Source organism: Canis lupus, chromosome 16, assembly GCF_048164855.1.
Source record: "Canis lupus baileyi chromosome 16, mCanLup2.hap1, whole genome shotgun sequence".
In the NCBI taxonomy this organism is placed as follows: Eukaryota; Metazoa; Chordata; class Mammalia; order Carnivora; family Canidae; genus Canis; species Canis lupus.
This window is the reverse complement of record NC_132853.1, coordinates 8,654,205-8,672,331: the sequence shown is the minus strand read 5'-3', so window position 1 is coordinate 8,672,331 and position 18,127 is coordinate 8,654,205. Positions and strand designations below refer to the sequence as shown.

The 18,127-nt window shown below is 51.9% G+C and overlaps 1 long non-coding RNA gene across 2 annotated transcripts; it reads right to left on the bottom strand.

Moving 5' to 3' along the window:
- Positions 1-1,885: 1,885 nt before the first annotated feature.
- On the bottom strand, positions 1,886-17,588 carry LOC140607418 (uncharacterized). 2 transcript variants are annotated; one of them, XR_012009450.1, is made up of 3 exons: positions 17,194-17,588; positions 10,076-10,170; positions 1,886-2,997 (listed from the first exon to the last, which is right to left on the bottom strand). It is a non-coding gene; the product is annotated as an uncharacterized lncRNA (long non-coding RNA). The 2 variants fall into 2 exon arrangements; XR_012009449.1 differs by lacking the exon at positions 1,886-2,997 and adding an exon at positions 7,665-7,823.
- Positions 17,589-18,127: the final 539 nt, after the last annotated feature.

Here is an 18,127-nt window from a genome sequence, read left to right as displayed (position 1 = left end):
CCCCAGCCTGAGACCTGGGCTGTTGGCCAGGCTCCGCCCCTTCCTCTGAGCTGTGTGACCTTGAGTAGGTCACTAAACATCTCTGAAATGTTTGTCTGTTTATATCTCAAGTGCCTCTCAAGGGTCCGGCACAAAAGCGATGCTTTATGCAGACGTGGTATAGAATGAAGGACAGTTCTGGCTGGACTGTGTTCTGTGCTGACAGAGAGAATGGAGAAACTGAGGCACAGAGCTGCTTAGGGTTACTCCGGTCATAAGAGGAACACGGAGACACAATGGCAGATTTCATGCCACATGCTCCAGGCAGAATCCCCACTGGCATCTCTATTCTCTCTCCTGTGGACCCATCAAAGCCTTCTCTACATGCAGGTGTGTTTACCTGCCTAATAATCACCCAGAAAATACGTTTTCAAGAGAAATTAGGGGAATACAAAGAAGAGAGAAAATCACCCCAAATCCCAGCACCCCGCACCAACGTGGGGTGAGACGGCAGTGACCCCTCTGGGTGTTTCCAGGCATGTGTTCATACACACCCTTGTGGGTACATTTTCCATGAATAGGATCGAGTGCCACCTTAGCTTCAGGCCAGCACTATCCACACAACAAAAATTGTGCACATCTTTGTACAGCAATGAAACACACCTCCAGGGAAGCCCGGGTGGCTCAGCAGTTTAACATCGCCTTCAGCTCAGGGCCTGATCCTGGAGACCTGGGATCAAGTTCTGCATCGGGCTCCCTGCATGGAGCCTGCTTCTCCCTCTGCCTGTGTCTCTGCCTCTCTCTCTCTCTCTCTCTCTCTCTCTGTCGTGAATAAATGAATAAAATCTTTAAAAAAAAAACCACACCTCCACCATCCTTTTTCCTGGCTGTATAATAGTCCATGGTGCCGACAGATCCTCATTTAATCAGTGTCCAGTTGGGGTAGAGATCAGTCGGTGTTTCTGCAGATACAAATACGGGCAGCAGGTGACACCCTTCTTGGAAACCCCCTGGGTGACAGGTGCTGGCTACTCCCAGGACGGCCTCCTTCCACCATCTGGTGGCTCCAGGCTTAGGAAATCCTTCTCAAAGGGGAGCCCAAATCTGTCTTCCAAGAACCTTCCCCACTGGTACCAGTTCTGCACTTGGGGTGACACAGATTGTCCACCCCTCAGTCCTGGCCACCTGACCCCAAAGCCCACCAGCATTTTCCCAGCCCTTGGCACACTCAGCCATTTGAGGGAAGGCCACCTCCCCCACTTGCCCTGGGAAGCCCCCCAAGTAGGTATGAAGTTTGCATGTTTAGAGGTCAAGAGCCCCAGCTTTAGAGCCAGACAGACCTGGATTCAGATCCCAGCTCCCATCACCTGTCTGAGCCTCACTGTCCTCTTCTGTGAAGTGAGCTTAGTGACAGTACCGACCTCAGGCCACCTCAAGGATTTCCCAGTGCTGTCCGTATAAACCACTGAGGTAAGGACTAGATAAGTGCTAGATGCTGATACTCTGCGCAATGGGGAGTCCCTGTCTGTGAGGATCCTGGAGACAAGCTCAGCGGGGCTGTGGGGCCCCATCAAGACACCCCAGCGCTGCCCGCCCCCCCCCCCCGACCCCACCCCTGGCCATCAAATGCCCAGGACAAACTCATCTCTCGTGGAGGGGAGGACCCCGGCAGCTCAGGGAGGAGGGAGGGCTGCAGATGCGGAGCCAGATCAATACATTATTTAACAGCAAGAATGCAGATGAGGAAAAATTAATGAAGGGGCTCCCTCTGCCCTCGCCCTCCCCAGCCCCCACTCTTCCTTGACTTCGCAATTGCTGACAAATTCTCCAGAAAATATCAAAACAGCCTCCGGCTGGAACCTGCCACAGCGATGCACCGTTATCTATTATTGATGTAAACCTTGACAAGTTCTCTTTTTAAGGAAGGAGAGCAGGGGAGAGAGCTGCTAATCTGTGTTTAAAGGGATAGATTCTCGTATCCCCCTCCCCAGGGCTGCAGCCAGAGGAGCACCTGCAAACTCTAGCCCCCTCCATCCATCCCCTTCCCCTAGCCGTGCAGGGAAGGGAGGCATAAAGACCTGGAGAGCGAAGGTCTGGAGGGGCTGATGCCTCTCACCAACTTCACCCAGATGGTGCCTCAGTTTCCCTTTGTGCACATTTTCCAGGCCAGCAATTACTGGCACATCCTGGGAACAGCAGGGCAGGGCGAGGAGGACGATAGGAAGCCAGAGAGCCTGAGCCTCCGCCTCAGGCAGCGGAGGAGAGGCATGCCTAAGGCAGAGGACCGTCTGCAGCGAACCAACCAACATCTCACCACGCCAGGACCCTAAGATCCGTTCTGCAAAATGGAGTGAGTTCAAAGCTGGGGATTTTAAATTTTTAACGCTGGAAATACCTCAATCATCTAGAAATCACTTGATGAACAGCTTGAGTTATCCAGAATATTGATGGGAAGTTAGAAAATGTTCCGAGAGGAGTCATCTCAAGGTTGCAAAACCCCAGCATCGAAGTGCATGCACTTGACCCACAGGGAAGTCCTCGGGTCCCATTACTCGTGTTCGAGGAGGTTTCTCACCAGCATGAGCTGTTCTTTTCTCTTCTTCTGGCAGGTTTGACACGGTGATACTTGGAAAGGGTGAAGGGGAGGGTAAGTCTTCATCAACAGCACCACTGGGCAGCAGGCAGCCAGACTGGAAGGAGGGTGGATAGCGCGGGATGAGGAGAGGCAAGAAGTGAAAAGGAAGAGCCATCTGGGGCCGTTTAGTGTGGGAGCAAGTGCCCTCGTGGGGCTTCCCATTTGTCAAGAGGCAGACATAAGTCTAACTTGCTTAAATTTAAAACAGTTCTAAAGAGCGCTTCAGGGAAATGGCATCTCCGAGAAATGTGAGATCACACGCTCCTCACTGTGTTCACGGACGGTCACACTGGGCAACGGTCACACTGGGCAGAGATTGAGACTTGAAGCACGTAGCAGCCGGAGGTTACACAGTTGGATGTCTTCAGGGGAGCAGCCGGGCCCTATAAATGAGGGACACGGGAGGGGTGGGGTCAGAGGGGGTGGTGACTGGGACAAACCAGAGACCACCGGCTGAGTCTTGAAAAGGAAGGCGTCCCTGAGCGCCGGCCACCTAGCAGTGGAGGAATTGGGCCCACTTTTCAAAAGAAGACAAATTTTTAATTGAATTTTTAAGATGAGGTTTCCCAATTTGCAAACACGGACAACTAATTTCTAGTTTCTAAGACAGTGTGCAGGCCAGACAGCCTGTCCCTGGGCGGAGCCAGGCCTGAGAGCCTCCGTGGGGAGCCTCTCAGCTGGCTGAGAAAGCACAGGCCCGAGGAGGTTTGCTGACCATGTGGCCGGGGGCCCTGCTTAGTGGCCTTGAAACCCCTGGGTGTCTTTTCTAAATCAAGGGTCTGGGGCACATGATGATAATATCAACTTGGCCTTGCTTGTACTAAGTCCTGCACATGCTGTGGTGTGAGGCCCCCAGGAGAGCCCTGTGCTCTTCTGCTTCTGTCCGGGGTGAGATACGGGCTCAGAGGAGTCCAGCAACTCTGTAGGCTCACACAGCCTACTTTTTTTTTTTAAGATTTTATTTATTTATTCATGAGAGACACAGAGAGAGAGAGAGAGAGAGAGAGAGGCAGAGACACAGGCAGAAGGAGAAGCAGGCTCCATGCAGAGAGCCTGATGCGGGACTCCATCCTGGGACTCCAGGATCACACCCTGGGCTGAAGGCAGGAGCTCAACCACTGAGCCACCCAGAGGTCCCCAGAAGGTTCTTTAGAAAGCACTGACTCCGGGTTGAGGGCAGGCAGGTCACACTGAGGCTAGAGCAGCCCCCGCAGGAAGTCAATCCCTGAAGACCCCTAGGAGCAGCTCAGGAAAAGCTGAGTGGGGAGCTGGCACCCCCAGTCCTGCTGACTCCACACCCGAGGTCGGAATGATCGTTATCCCGGGCAAGGACTTTTAGCAACCGTGTTCCCCCTGTCAACCCTGAGGGGTCACTCCCCAGGAGAGGGGCTGGGAGCTGGAACCCAGTGTTCCCTGTCCCTGTACCCCTCCTGGGCTGAAGGCCTCATAAAGGTCTGGCTCCGTGGCCCCTGTCAGCTCCGAGAGCTCCGGGGGATGGGCAGGGGGCACACGGCTGCCCCTCAGCCCATGCATCAGTCAGTGGGGTACCATTCACTGCTTCCTTCCAGACATATTGATCAAGCCCCGCTCTGGGCCAGGGACCCAGCTGTAAGCCCGGCAGATGGGGCCCGGGGAGAACTGTTGGTTTGGCAGGAGATATAGGTATTCAGCACATAATCATTTAATTGCAGATATGAAAAAGTGCTTTGGGGACATGGAATATTTGAGAAATGAGAGGCCTCAGGTGGTACATTTTCTGGAGAACTTGAAAGAATACTCTAAGAAGGTGGGGGGGGGGGAAGGATAACTGACATCTCTCTGAAACGTACCACCGTCTTTCCCCTGTGGATACACCTGTCAGCGATGTGGCCCAACCTTTGACCTCTGATGTCTCTGGGCCATGAGGTGCTAACCCCATTCTTTTGTTTCAGTTTCTCACCAGTTTTTTGGTTCCACATCTCTTTCCCCTCCACCTGACCACTGGTACTCTTCTCTCGGGGGAAGAGGCCTGGCTCCTAGAGTGGCCCCAACCCCCTGCTCTGCTACACATCTGGGGCTGGTGCCCAGGAGGCTGGGCGAGGACCTCCAGACAAGTCCCTCCAGGCTCAAGTAGAGCAGGGGAGCCCAGGGTCCTGGAAACTAACCAGAGCTGCACTGTTCGAGACCCAAGCCCCAGGTCCCGCAGCTGACGGTGGGCCATGGCCCTAGGCACATCCAGCCCCATCTCTGAGCCCTGGGCTCTCCTCCTGGAAAGGGAGAGAATGGATCAGATACTGTCTGAGGCCCCTTGCTGCTCTGCCTTCCAGGCCCTTCCTTGATTTCTAAAAGGGGTCTCGGGCTTCTCACGCTGCCTTCCTGGACTGGGTTGCTGGCACTCTGGGCGCAGAGCGGATGCCCCACAGGAATACTGGCATGAACAGCCCGCGAGCTGCCGCAGGAAGCACAGGCCTCACTGACGTTCTCAAATGATGCTCGCGGTAGGGCTGGCACCGGCCCCGTGGCCGTGGCCCAAGGCTGCAGGCACCCCGTGGGGATGTGCCATCCTGCCACTCTGTGGGGAACTGCGGATGCTCTGTCCTTGTCCGGGGCCGGGGCAGAGCTGAGGCTGGCGGGGGACTCCCGGGGTGCCTTGGTTGAGTTCCTATGCGGTTTTCATACCCCTGGAGAGTGAGCTGAGTGCGGCGGCCTTTAAAGCTTGCACCGGGGAACCTAACAGCTCTGGGTTCAAGTCCTACTCTCTCACCTGCTAGCCAGCAGCCCCCGGCAGTGACATGACCTATAGACTCCGTTTTTTCATTTGCACGAAGGGGGCGCCCACCACCCAGGGTTATTGTGGGGCTACATGAGATCATCGCACCCACTAGTGTGTTTGGCGTGTATAAGTGCTCAGTAAATAAAGTCTGCCTATTGAAATGATTAAATTGACCAATCAGTCTCCTGGTTTCAAGGTCAGTGCTGAGAACTCACTGACAGCTTTGGGGAAGGCCCTCACCCTTGTGATGTGGGAAGGGTGGCCGTCCCAACGGTCTCCCAGGTCTCTCAGAAGCTCGCATTCTGTGACCTGTGCCAGCTGTTCCTCTCCTGTCCCTTCTCCTTCTGGTACTAGATTGTGGCTTTCTGGAAGGCAGGATAGCCCTGCCCATGCTGCCCAGCAAACAGTGGGTCCCCATCAGGACTGGCGGTCAGAAGTAGGTGGAGCTGCAGGTGGGGAGGTGAGCGTGACTTGGCTGGGACAGGAGAGATGGGCAAGGTCACCATGATGAAGGGGGCACCAGAAGAAAGGTCATCCTTGCCCCTAGGCCAGCGGTCATTCCTCTGAACAATTGGACCCAACTTTCAGATAAGCCAGAAAAGCTCCCTGGATTTAAGAGCTTATGGAGAGTTTAATTAAAGAACCTCATTGTTACTTTTGAAAAAAATTAAAAATCCCTCTGACTTCATTGATTCTCCTTTGAAAGATGTTTGCTCACTCAGGCCTAGAGGGAGGAAGGGGACTCACATAAGGACATGCTTGGGCAAGAGGCCCGGCTGCCTGGATCTGCAGTCTGGTGACCAAGCCCTGCCACTCAAGAGGGGTTCACCTCCTCGAAAGATGACTGTATTCAAAGAGGCCTGGAGATCTTACTGGCCAGTCCCCAGGGCCCAGCTGGCCAGCCTGCCTTCTCCTGCTGTCATTCTGTCTGTCCTCTCTCCCCAGGGGAAGCTGGGGTGGCCACAGTGACATAGCAAACAGTCTGGGCCCTGGGTGAGGAGCCCGGGACAGTGAGCCCTGTCTGCTGCTGGGAGTCTCCTGAGACCTCACAGATGGCCCAGCTGACCTCGGCATGGTGGGAGTGCTGGCCCAGTGAGGCTGGGCTCCCAGACAGCACCACTGCACCCCCAAGTTATAGAGGTATGGGGCAAGGCCGCTACTCCCAGCCCCCTGCCTGACTCTCCCCTTGGCACCCTTTCCACCACTGCCACCTGGGCTGCCCTGGGGCCCCAAGCTCTGGGGTTGGCCATTTGACTCCCTGTGCCTCTGGAGATGGAGCTATCTGTAAGATGAGGGCTTTCATGAAGTCATAGGGAGAGGCCATGGGGCACTTGGGGTGCCAGGGGGGACTTCGCATGTAAAAAGTGGCAACCCTTGGGTATGGGGGGACATTGGAAGATGTGGGGCATCTCTGGGACATCAGGAGCCAAGAAGCAGCCAGACTCTGAACAGGGAAGAATCTATGATCTGGAAACCAGGCCACAGGCCCCTAGCTCCTTCCCTCCCTGAGAAAAATGGCAGCTCATGAACCCCAAATGGACCCAGTGTCCTTTTTTTGGTCCAATCACCTGGGAGAGCAAGTTGAATCAGTCCTTCTTACCGCCTGCCTGGTCCCAATCAGCTGGGGACACAGGCGGAACCCTTGGCTGGGAACCCAACCCTGAGATGAGGGAAATGGGGTTCCCAGAGGCTTTCTTCAAACAGGAAGTCACTCCCAAGGAGTCCCTGACAAGTGGCATCTGTCTGTGGCTGGGGAGTCTGGAAGAATGGGGGAGGGGCATGGCTAGCCCAGTTCAGCACCTTGGACAAGGCATCCGGTTTCTGATTTGGTAAAAGGGCATCATAAACCACCTGCCCTGCAGCCCTGCCTTCCTTTTTTTCTTTTCTTTTCTTTTCTTTTTTTTTTTTTTTTGCATTCTTAAAATTTAAATTCAATTTGCCAACATATAGCAGAACACTCAGTGCTCATCCCATCAAGTGTCCTCAGTGCCTGTCACCCAATCACCCCATCCCTCCACCCACTTCCCCTTCTGCATCCTTTTGTTTCCCAGAGTTAGGAGTCTCTCATGGTTTGTCTCCCTCTCTAATTTCTACCCTGCCTTCCTCTCAGTGTTCCCCGCAGTGAGGCCAGCAAGGGGACACCACATGTCCAGAAGTGGGGCTCCCTCCCTTGGACTCCTTGCCAAGAGCAGGCTATCAGCTGTCTACCCGAGGCAAGGACTGAAGCAGGCCTTCACATACGAAGCTGTTCTAAATATGCAGGTTTAATTTTTATTCAAATATGGTGAGGCCGATGGATGGGAGGCAACTGCGCTGAAAATCTAGTTTGCTATGCTCCCAGATCCCAAGAGGAGGGAGCAGGCCATGGCATGCAGGGCCACACAGGGAAGCACCGGGGTTAGGCAGGAAGCAGAGAGGGTGAGGGAAAAGCATAGGCAGGATGCTTCCTGGTGGTTTCTGTGGGAAAGACAAGGCAAGGCAGGGTAAGCAGGTTTAGGATTGACTAGTTTAAATCATTTCAGTGGGCTACGGGGCACAGGAGGCTATGTGGCTGCCCCCAGTTATCTGGTACTTGGCCCTGGGGTGATGGGCGCAGGTAGATAGTGGCCCAGAGCACAAAAGCCAGATAAGGGAGTCTGAGGGCAGGGACTGGGACTAGGTTTGCATATGAAGGGCATGACTGTGGGCACATCCTTTATTGTCTCCAGGACTTGGCTAACCCCAGGAGGGGCAGTCCCTCTAGGGTCAGCCAGCCCCAAGTAGACAAAGTATCCACAATACATAAAATCAAAAGGCACAATTATATTTTATATCCACAATACAGAAAGTTGGAAGTCTGGACAGAGAAGCCACAGGGCCCAGCTCCAAGACAGCAACTGACCCCTCAGAGGGTCCCATTTGATCCCCTAAAGAAGGGCTGAGGTGCCCTGAGGAAGGATGCTGGCACAGAGCAAGTCAGCGCAGTGTCCATCCCCAAGGCCCACTCCCTCCACCTGACACACTCTCGTTCAGCTTTCAGTCCTGGCCTGTCTTCCCCACCAGAGTGGCCTGGTCTGGCAGTGCCCAGGCCAGTGAGGGGAGCAGAGGCTGGCAAGGGCAGCTGTCTGACATGCTTCATGTAACCCAGCTGGTGGCAACAGGGGCTCAGGAGTCAGACCTGGCTCTGAGACTGAGCTTCATAGCTGGGGCACCTGACATAAATTACCTAATCTCTTTAGACCAGTTTCCCCATTTGCCAAATGGGACTACTGAGAGCACCATCTTCTAGGGGTGTGCTTGGGTGAAGCGAGATGGGACTTGCAAAACTCTTAGCACATGGCTTAGAGGCTGCCCTCAGTAAGAACTAGGTAATAATAGGATCATTTATAGGCCCTTTATGATCTGCCCACTCACCCTCCAGCCTGGACTTTCCATGGCTTCTTCATGCTCTACACTGTCATTTGCCCCCAGACCTTTGCACATGCCGTTCCCTTTGCCCAGGATGCTTCCCTGCTCTGCTTCCCTGACTCCTTCCCTGGCTAACTCCCACTTTAGCTCGGATGTTCTCTCCACCAGGATGTCTTCTCTGCCCCCCACCCCTGGCCTGAAGAAGTGTCCCCTTCAGAGATACCCAGCACACTCTGTCCCCACCCCCAACAGGGTACTCATTGGCCACACTGGATTGTAACCGCCTGCTTTCCCAGTGAATCAGCTAGACTCAGAGGTCCTGCGTTTTTTTCGTTCCCTGTGGCGGCCGCTGCTGGGCTCCTAAAAACAACAGAAAATGTATCCTCTACAGTTCTGAAGCCCAATTGTCAGTCTCACTGGGTCAAAATCAAGGTGTCGGCTGTGCTCCCTCCTCCCTCTAAGGAAGATCTGCTCCCTGCTTCTTCTGGTGCTGGTGACCAGCAGCGGTCCTTGGCTTCTGGTGGACGTCACTCCAGCTTCTCATCCCCTTCTTTGTGCACCCCACATCCCCCTCTGCCTGTCTCATAAAGATACCCATGATGACATCTAGCGCCCACCTGGATGGCTCAGGGTGATCTCCTCATCGTTAAGATCCTTAACATAACCACATCTACAAAGACCCTTTTTCCAAATAAGATGTCATTCAGTCTTTAGCCATATAAGGTAATATTCACAGGCCCCAGGGATTGGGAAGTGGATACAGGTTCTCTCTCACTTTTCAAAAGTTCATGTTACGCCACTTCACTTTTACAAAAATGCCTGTGTTTGCACCTGGTTTCACTAAGTGAAAAAATTCAAAAAGGATTTTTGCTCTTACTAAAAAAAAAAAAAAAGCAAAAAGCAAAATAGCACCCAGCATATATTTTTTAGTGAGCCATTATAGAGGCAACGCACACTCAGCAGCGAGAGTGGCCCCACCGAGCCCCTTCTCCAGGACCTACACTCAGCAGCCCAGCATCAAGCTGCCGTAGCTTTGAACTGCGTCCGTGAGCATCTGTGCTTTATCTCAATTTATTTCATGTATCCATTGCCAAGATATACCTCAAGGTATCAGAAGAGCCTAAGAGATTGTTTTTTGGGTCTGGAAATGCCCACAAAATTTTCCATGTAAATTGATGGTAATTGTTTCTTTACCTTACACCATCGTGGCTTTCGAAAAGTTTCATAGGAACACACCACTTTGAGAGAGCAGAGGAAGCCCGTGTGTCTTTGCAGGGCCCCAGCTTCAGCTGACCACAGGACTCACAGGGCTCAACACATACCTATTGTCCGGCTGGGTTGAGGCCTTGAAGGGCAGGGTGGCAAAGACTTTCCCCTCAGCCAGGCTGGATGGTTCAGGACTCATGGCCTCATAAAACTGGAAAGAGCATTTCATTCAAACCCCACCCCCATTCTCCTCTTCTTTTGAAATGCAGACAGGGACAGGCCCAGGCTGACAAGCTCATTTGTGCCCACCCTACCAGAGAGCAGATTCACAATTTTGCCAGCCAGAGGCGACACAGGCCCTGTCCATCATCCCCCCATGGGTGCCACTGGGTCCCGGCAACAGAGAAGGGGTGAGGAGAGCCTTCCCTGGCCACTCGTACTGGCCTCCTCGCAGCTGCTGGTTTCCGAACCCCACTTTTGTGACTTCACTTTGGAATATTGATTGTATTCCCTGCTGGCCTTCCTTTTGTTACTCAGGTTTTTGTTCAGAAGAGTCCTCCCTGAGGCAGCCTAGGTCACCTTCACATCCCGCCAGCCCTGCCAGAGGGTCTCCTGGCTGCAGAGAAAGGCCGAGAAGAAAGGCAGGACCCTGGGGAGACCCCAGTCGATAGGGGTCTTTCTTCTGGCACAGCAGCAGCCCAGCGGTGGCCCTGGCTTCCAGGCAGAGGTGGGGAGGCGCTCCAATGCCTTGTGAGGCTGTGGCTCTGCAGGCCAAGAGGCAGAAAAAGAGCTGGCCCCTGCAGAGGACCAGAGCTGGGGCAGAGCTCACTGGGCCACAGGAGCTTCGGCCCTGGCCAGGTGGGAGGGGCAGAGCAAGAGCCAGGGTCTGAAGGCCCAGGGCCCTCGGGATAAAGTCAGGCTCCTGCTATGGCAGTTGGCTTCTGGGGCCTCAGGTTATGAGTTCTGGAACCAGGCAGGCCTGGGTGACCTTCTGGGGCAAGCTACTCCACCTCTGGCCTCAGTTACCATGTCTGTAGAATGGGGCTAATAACAGGGCTTTTCTATAGACTACAGGAGAAAGGACTCAAATGATAAGGTACTCAGCTCACTGCAAGATCTACTGTCCCTTGTTACTATGACAATAACATCACCAACTTTGCTGCTCCTCCACGCACACGCTGCACCCTGGCACTGAACTTCCCTCTGCCCCTGGAAACTCTCATGCCCTCCCACTCTTCTGGGCGTATGCACATGCTGTGGAATCCTCTCCCTGATCCCCTTACCCAGCTCAGTGTCACCTGCTCCAGGAAGCTCTCCTGGGTTGGGCGCTCAAGCTTCCTGCCCCACCATGTGGCCCCTGGAGCCGGTGCTTCCTGCAACCCAGCACTTCTCAAGGTGGATTGATTGGTTGTGGTTGGCTGTCTGTCTCTCCCACTGGGCCCTGAGCTCCCCACAGGTGGGAGCATCTGTCTTGTGCGCCCCTGTATCTCTGGCACCAGGTGCCCAAATGAATGACACTGTGGATCACAAATTAATAAGCTTGGCAAAGTGCAGAACAACATCCCAAGTGTCAGGACTGATTATGACCAAGTAAGGGCTGACAAAAGTCCCAGGCGCTTTGAGGTAGGGGGGTTGGAGAGGACAGCCTTGTGCTTGGGGTTTTCAGGGGAAGTTAAGATACTTCCTGAGAGAGTGGATTGTTTCCCACGAGGCTGCATCACCAGCAAACTGGGAGTCAGGTCCCAAGTCCCCCGCCTCTTCCCTCAAGGCTGATGGGCTCCCCTTTGATAAATAGTACAGAGGACTTTTGAGGGAATTCACTGTGATGCTCCAGTAGCATCATGACCCTAGCACAAGGTCTGGCATGGAGCAGGTGATCAATTTTTTAAAAGCAACAAATGTTAATTTTTTTAAAAGACACTGTAAATCAAAAGTATGTTTTACATCTTCTCCTTGAACTTCTTTAGCCGACGACCCCTAATATGCAGTTCATAATTTCTTCCCCCACAACATTATCTTCAAAATAATGCGTTCAATTTATAATTTATTGGGAGGTTTTTTCCCCCTGAAACAGACATCTTCAAGTTTTGATCTAAAGGATACAATCAACAAAATTAATATTTAAACCCAAAAAACTCCAGCTTTGGTGACTGATCTCAGGGATTTGAATTGACAGCAAGACTTTTAGACTTTCTAGGCTTTGCATGAGGCACTGCATTTTATATGAATCTCATGGGCCACGGAGGCCAGGAAAAGTGTCTCCCCCAACGCCCTCACCCCCCAGCCTGAGTGCTCAGCGAGGAAAGGTGCTGTTAGTTATTACTCAGGGATGACAGACATGAGCCAGGACAGTAGTGGGCAGATGGGGAGCTCTGGTCCCTCTCCTGAAGGCTCTCATCACTGAAGAGTCCAGCCTCCTCCCCATGGAGCCACACCAGCCTCAGAAACCTCTCATTGTGTCTTGATCCAGACCCACTAGGCGGAATGTTCCACTCTATCTACAGTTTTGTCCATTTTTTTTTAAAGCATATCCCCATAAAATGGCTGAGGACGGTGCCTGACCCGTGGTCATGCTCAGTAAATGTATGTTGAATGAATGAATGAATGAATGAATGAATGAGTCAAAGTTGACATGCAAGAGGAAGGCTTTTGCCAAGCGTGCCAAAAATGGCAAGTTTTGTTTTATTTATTTTTTATTTATTTATTTTTTTTATTTTTAGGCAAGTTTTGTTTTAAAGTCATCATTACCTCTGGGACACCAGGGTGGTTCAGCCAGTTGAGCATCCGACTCTTGGTTTTGGTTCAGGTTGTGATCTCAGGGTCATGAGATCGAGCCCACATTGGGCTCCATGCTCAGCACAGAGTCTGCTTCTCTCCCTCCTCCTCTGCCTCTTCTCTTGCCCTCTCGCTTTCTAAAATCAATCAATGAATCTTTTAAAAACTAAAAGATAGATAAAGTCATTGTTACCTCTAACACACAATGTATTTCATCTCTTTGGGTTTTCCTACATGTACCTTCAAATGTGTGTATGAAAACTGAGGTTAAAAAAATAAACAGCAACCAAACTGTCCTTCGGTAGATGCATGGATAAACAAACTGTGGTCTGTGGTCCTGTCAATGGAACGTGACTCTGAACTATGGAGCCATGAAAGTTGCACGTGTGTTACTAAGTGAAAGAAGCCAATCTGGGAAGAGTACTTACTATCTGATTCCAACCGTGTGACATTCTGGAAAGACAGCGCTATGCAGACGGTAAAAAAGATTCCTGGTTGCCAGGGGTTAGGGAAGAGGGAGGGATGAATTAGGGCAGTGAGGCTACTCTGGGTGATGTTATAAGGGTGGATTCATGTCACTACACATTTGTCCAGAGCCACGGAATGTACAGCAGCAAGAGTGACCCCTGATGTAAAGTATGGACTCTGGGTGATAATGACGTGTCACTGTAGGTTCGTCAATTGTAACAAATGTACCTACCACTCCAGAGCGGATGTCCACAGTGGGGCAGGCGAGTGTGTGTGTGTGACAGGGTATATGGAAAATCTCCAGACTTTCTGCTCAGTTTGGCTGTGAACCTAAAACCACTCTAAAACAAAACAATTAAATCTGGATTTTTTAAAAAAAACAGTTCTTACTCTTATTTTCTAGCCAAAATTGGAATAAGTGTAGGAACTCTTGCTCCATCTCAACAAACTACCTAAGTCCCCTCACATTTGGGGAAACGTGTGCTCCCCTGCCTGGGGTGCCCTGCAGCTGTCCCCTGTCCCTTTTTTAAAGTGCGGCTCCTTGTTCAAAATATGAAACATTATGGCTTCATCCCAGGTCCATGTGCTGGGTCCCCTCTCCCTTCACAGCACAGATATTGGTCTAAGTGTGATATGTTTGTTTACTTGTTCTTCTAACAGCTTTGTTGAGGAATAATTGACATACACATATTTAAAGTGTTCACTTTCGGGGCACCTGGGTGGCTCAGTTGTTGAGCGTCTGCCTTCAGCTCAGGTCATGATCCCAGGGTCCTGAGATCGAGTCCCATATCAGGCTCCCCGAGTGGAGCCTGCATCTCCCTCTGCCTGTGTCTCTGCCTCTCTCTGTGTGTCTCTCATGAATAAATAAATAAAATCTTTAAAAAAATAAATCAAGTGTTCAGTTTGATAGTTTCTATGCCTGTGAACCCATCGCTATCATCAAGATAGTGAACATACCTGTGATGGGCTGAATTGTGCTCTTCCAAAAATTCATAGGCTGGAGTCCTAACCCCCAAAACCTCAGAAATATGACCAGGTTCAGACACAGGGTCTTTAGAGAAGTGATTCAGTTAACATGAGGTCACTAGAGTGGATCCTAGTCCAACATGAGTGGTGTCTTCATAAAGAGAGGAGCCCAGGAAGTAGACTCATAAGGAGAGGAGCCCAGGACGTAGACTCGTACGTACGGAGGGATGACCGTGTGAAGACTCAGGGAGAAGGGGCCAGCTGTATACCCAGGAAAGGGGTCTCAGGAGGGACCTCTGTCTGTTGTTCAAGCCACCCAGTGGGTGGTGCCGTATTACAATGGTCCAGCAAACAAAGAGGATGCCTCTCATCCCCCCGAAGTTCCCTCTGCCCCTTTGTGGTCCCTCCCAGCCCCCAACATCCCCAGAGAACAACTGACCCGCTTTCTTTCCCAGACTTCTTTTCCTCAGCATCATTATGTTGTGTGTGTCAGTAGCTCAGTCCCTTTTTTTCCTAAGCGCTAATCCAGTGGATTGATCTGCCATAATTTTTAAATTAGTGATAGCCAAAACCTGGGGAAAAAATCCAGATGTCCATGAAGAGATGAATGGATATTTCCCTGTGACTAATTTCTTTTTCCTACTTGGAGCGGACACTGCATGAGAGCAGGCATTTTGTTTATGGCTATACCCACAGCATCCAGGAGCCCATGCCCGGCGCACAGTAGGCCTCAATAAATAGTGACTGCATTAATGATTTAAAGGCTCATTCCATGGAGAGGACGTGGCCTGACCCCTGCAAGCAGGGACACAGGTATGGGGTGCCTGGGTGGCTCAGTGGTTGAGCATCTGCCTTCAGGTCAGGTCATGATCCCGGGGTCCTGAGATCAAGTCCCACATCAGGCTCCCCGCATGGAGAGTATGGAGCTTGAGCCATTGCTGAGTCCCCAGCCACAACCTCATTCTCTAAATGGCAGGCCTATTGCCTCACATCCCCCCTGTCCACCATCATCCCCCACCCTGGGAGGATCTAGTTCTGGATCAGACACAGGATTTACCCCTCTGGGAAGCTTTCCTGGCTGTTCCTGCCTGGGAGAAATTCCCCTTCACTTATGCTTCTAACCCTGTGGTCCAGCTGGTTGGTTGCCCACTTGCTGACCTTCTTATTCATTCAACAAATAGTCACTGGGCACCTGTCATGGGCACTGCGTTGGACACTGGGGCAGACAGACACGGAACTCACAGTAGAGTGGGGAAGCAAAAATCAAACGAATACTATATCAATCCTTCACTTAGATCAGCTATCCTGTGCCAGGAAGGGCCAGGGTCCTGGTGGAGGAACTTAGTTACCTTTGAGGGCTGTCTTAGGGGTGCCCACCTGGTCAAGACAAGGGTTGAAAAGAGACCAAGCGCTGTGGGATGGAGTTGGGGGGCAGGTTTATGTGCATGTGCAGAGGCTTAGGAGAACAAAAGCGTGGCCCGTTGCCATGGTTACGGGAGGGTCTGTGTGGCCTGGGCTCAGCAAAGGAGCACCAGGGAGGCCCAGGGCAAAGATGGGGATTTTGTTCTAAGCCACATCTCTCTCAGTTTATGCTGCAGTCTCAGCCGCACCCGGAACTGAGCCTGTATCTCTTTCTGGCCAGGATTCACTTTTGTGTGTTGGGATCCTTGATTTCCTTCCACTGCCTATGCCCCCAATGCACCCAACACTATGTGGTCCATATTACGCAGATAATGGACATTTCTGGATTGATGGGTTGCTGATGCGGATTGATCAGCTCATTCTTATGCAGGGGAGGGGAGACTTCGTCAGGAAGGGCACTGCATCCTTTGGGGACAGTGGCATCTGAAGAAGTCCCCACAGAGAGAATGAGACTCTCCTTCAGAGCTGGGCTGGTGGAGAGTTGACTCACAGGCAAAGTGGTGTTCCTGGCTACACCACTCTATTCCCAGGGGAATTAGGGGTTATTAAAAATAATCCAATGTGCTGGTGTGTAAATTCACCCTCTTACTTATATACCTTGAGAACTGCTTAAAGTGTAGAATTTATTCCAATAACCTGGGTTTATCCTGCATTCAAAGGAGAGGGTTGGGAGCAGAGGCCAGAAAAGGATAAGGGAAAAAAAATGTATGTCTATATGATGCTCATTTTCCTTTTTGACATGGGAGTATCCCCTTCCTCTCTCACTTGTTCATAACACATCCTGTCCCACCAGACCCCAGTGTCCCATCCCCGCAATACCACACGGTCGCGTCGTTGCTGTGTTCTCTGAGAAATACCACAGCTCTGGGCCAGGGAAGGGATCAATGATGTCACAGGGGGACCGTGTGGGAAACCCCAGAGGGAAAGGTAGGGCTGCCAATCCAGACTTCATAGAAAACCTGGGAACACCAGAACTGGATGTGGGGGTGGGGGATGCCTGAGACTCGAGAAAGGAAGTCTTAGATTGAAAACAATGACAAGAACAAAAAAAGAATTCAGCACCCAATTGGGAAGAGGTAAATTGAACTTACCAGCTAAAAATATAAATAGGTTCAAGAAAGGTTTTCATAAAATATTTAAAACTAAAAGGGATCTCAGGAATTATGTAGTCTAGTGGTTTTAAACATTTGTTTGGTTAATTTTAGCAGCAAACGTCTTTTTTTCAGAATAAAATGCATAAGGCTTATTAAAAGTGCTTTGGCAGGAGTGGGGAGGAGGGCTTGACACCACGGGACCCCACGCCTGCTGCCCTGACCCCCAAGACCAAAAAGCACTGATATTCTTCTACTCCCTTCCACAATAGGGGAAGAAGCAGAGGTTGAGGGGGGTAATGGGAGTCCCTCATGGTGCAGGTGACATCGAACCCCCCAGCATGATGATAGCAGTACAGATGGGGTGACACCATGTGTGCACAGTGCCTCAGGCCTTCCAGGTGGCCACTGAGAGTTGCCCTGCCACTGAGTGGGGGCTCTGTGGCCAGACTGCCTGAAATGGGGTAAGGGAACCTCAACCTGGCTCCTGCAACTTGGACAGGTCAGCTTACCTCTTGGTCTCCTCCTCTGTCCAGTGGGTGTAATGACAGTACCTATGGTGGCAGGTGATGGTATGAAAGAAGGGCTCAGTGCATGTGGAGCAAACCACAGGACACCCAGCACCTGCTCAGGAGCTGAGAGACCTCATGGCGGTTGTCATTCTTCTCACCTTTTCCCTCTTGGCCTTCTCGAGGGGGCAGCTGTGAGGATTATGTAGGAAAGAATGCTTCGGAAGCACAAGCCGGGGTCCAGCCCAATGGAATACAGTTATTACCGTTAGTGTCACCATTGCTAATGCCATTACTAGAACTAAGCCTCCCTGGTGACCCACAAGCTCCCTGGTGACCCACGAGGTGTTGATTGCCATTTTACAGGTGTGGAAACTGAGGCACAGGGGGTTGAATGAGTTTCCTAAAGTCTCAAAGGTAGTGAGTGAAAGAAGCCAAGTGGTCCTTGGACTTCCTCCCCAGGGCTCAGCCTGCCACACCACGGTCTGAGGTGCGGGAACAAGTGGGCTCTGGAGAGTGAGACTAGAGATGGGCGGACCCGTCTGCTCCTGTCCCTGCGCCCTGTGTGGGGCGCGGGTGCTGTCCTGCGGGACTGTGCTGCCCTCTAGTGGCTCCGCACGAAGGCTGCTGGCCAGCAGCCAGGTGGTCGAGAGGGGCGCTCCACGCTGCCCATCTCCTCCTGGAGCTTCGGACTTGTCACCCAGCGCTGTAGGGGAAAGACCACACGAAGGCCCCTGCTCAGGACCAATGTCACTCACTGCCAGAGCAGCCTACAAGAGCTTACTAGATCCTGGGGAGAGGATGTGACTAGAAATCAGACTGGGTCAGGGAGCAACGTAGAACTCTTGTTTAGGTGCCTGTGCTCAGATGTGCAGGTGTGTGTGTGCACCATGTAGTGGCAGCACAAATAAGTGGGAAGGAAAACAGAAAGACAAAA